Below are 2,121 nucleotides of genomic sequence, written 5' to 3' on the forward strand. Positions count from 1 at the left end.
TCACTGCTGTTTTTTTTTCTCTGTGTCTCGTTGTCTCTTGTCTTTTTCTCTGCTGTCTCTTTGCTGCTGTCTCTTGCTGTCTTTCTGTCTTTCACTGTGTCTCATGCTGGTGTGCTGTGTCTCTGTGCTGTCTGCTGTGTTGTCTCACTGTGTCTCTTTGTCTTGTTGTCTTTGTCTCTGTTGTTGTCTTATGGTTCTTTTTGTCTCTGTTGTCTTGTTGTGTCTTGTGTGTGTCTGTGTCTTGTGTCTTCTTTTTGTGTCTGCTGTCTCATGCTGTCTCTGCTGTGTCTCTGCTGTCTCATGCTGTGTCTCAGCTGTGTCTCTTTGTGTCTCTTTCTGTTGTCTCTGTGTGTCTAGCTGTCTTTGTTGTCTCTGTGTCTCTCTGTGTCTGTTGTCTCTGTTGTCTTGTCTCTCTGTCTCTGTGTCTGTTTTCTCTTACGTGCCTTTCTCTGCTGTTTGTCTCTGGTGTCCTCTGTTGTCTCTGCTGTGCTCTCTGCTGTTGTCTCAATGTTTATGATGATCTCTGTGTTTGTCTTTGTTGTCTCTATCCTCCTCCCTGTCATACTCTGCTGTTGTCCTCTGTTTGTCCTTTGTCTCCCTCTTTCTTTGTCCTCCTTCTGTTGTCCTCTCTCTGTTGTTGTCCTCCTTCTCTCTATTTGTCCTCCTCTGTCCACTACTGTTGTCCACTGTTGTCCTTCCTTCATTCCTCTTTGTCCTTCTCTGCTGTTGTCCTCCTGTCTCTCCTTCTGTTGTCCTCCTTCTCTCTGTTGTCTATATCTTTCTTTCCTGTCTCCACTGTTGTCCATTCCTCCTTCCTCCTCCTTTTCTTTCATTTGTCTCTTCCTTCCTCTCTGTTGTCTCTCCTTCTGTTGTCTCTTTTCTGTTGTCTCTTTGTCTCTCCATACTACTCTCTACTGTTTGTCTCATACTACTCTCTGTTGTCTCTTTCCTTCTCACTGTTGTCCTTCTGTTGTCCTCCTTCCTCTCTGTTGTCTCTATATCTTTCTACTGTTGTCTCTTCCTTCTGTCTCCTTCTCTCTGTTGTCCTCTCCTTCCTCTCTGTTGTCCTCTGTCTTTTCTTTTCCTTCCTTCCTCTTTCACTGTTGTCTCTATATTCCTCTCTTTTCTGTCTCTCCTTCTCTCTTTTTGTCCTCTCCTTCCACTGTTGTCCTCTATATCCTCTCTTTGTCTCCTTCTCTCTGTTGTCTCTATATTTTCTTTGTCTCCATACTACTCTGTTGTCTCTCCTCCTCCTCCCTCTCACTGTCTCTTCTCTCTACTGTTGTCCTCTCTATACTCCTCTCTTTCACTGTTGTCCTCTACATGCCTCTCTCTTTCTTCGTCTCTCCTTCTCTCCTTTGTTGTCTCCTCCTCTTTCCTCCTCTACCATGCTCCTCTTTTCTTTGTCTATGGTCCAGGGATCACTGGTCCATACTCTTCTGTCTGTGTGTCTTCCAGTTCAGGTGGTGGGGTGGGGCTTCAGTCCACTCTTTCTTGTTCTCACGGGCTCCACGTCCGTGGGGCCCTCCGTTCCATTCCTGGGCCTTCTTCCATGCCACCTGGGCCATGGCCTGGGGTCAATCCATTCCGTCTTCTCTTGGTCTGGCTTTCCTGTCTGGGTCTTCCAGTCATTTCCACCAATCCTGATCTTCCATTTTCTTTTCACAAATTCTTGGTCTGGCTTTCCACCAAGTCTTCCTCTTGGTCTGGCTTTTTCCACCAATCCGGTCTTGGTCTGGCTTTCCACAATCCGTCTTCCTCTTCCTCTGGCTTTCCACCAGTCCTGGGTCTTCCTCTTGGTGTTTCCTTGGTCTTCCTCTTGGTCTGTGGCTTTCCACCAATCCACTCCTGGCTTTCCACCAATCCTGGGAGTCTTCCTCTTTTGGCTGATTCCATGTCTTTGTTCGTTCCTTCCTGTCCTCGGGCCAGATCCGTTTTTTCGTTGGTGGGGCTCTGCCAATCAGTGTGTCCTGTGCCTCTTCCTCCATGTGGGCTGCGTTCGTCTGTTCTTCATGTGTGAGATCCTCCATGCCACTGCCTGGTCTTTCCTTCTTCCGGGTCCTTCCATTCTTTTCCGTGTCCTTCCATTTGTCCGGTCCTTCCATTCCACGTACGTTTGCG

Source organism: Perca fluviatilis, chromosome 22, assembly GCF_010015445.1.
Source record: "Perca fluviatilis chromosome 22, GENO_Pfluv_1.0, whole genome shotgun sequence".
NCBI classification, from domain to species: Eukaryota; Metazoa; Chordata; class Actinopteri; order Perciformes; family Percidae; genus Perca; species Perca fluviatilis.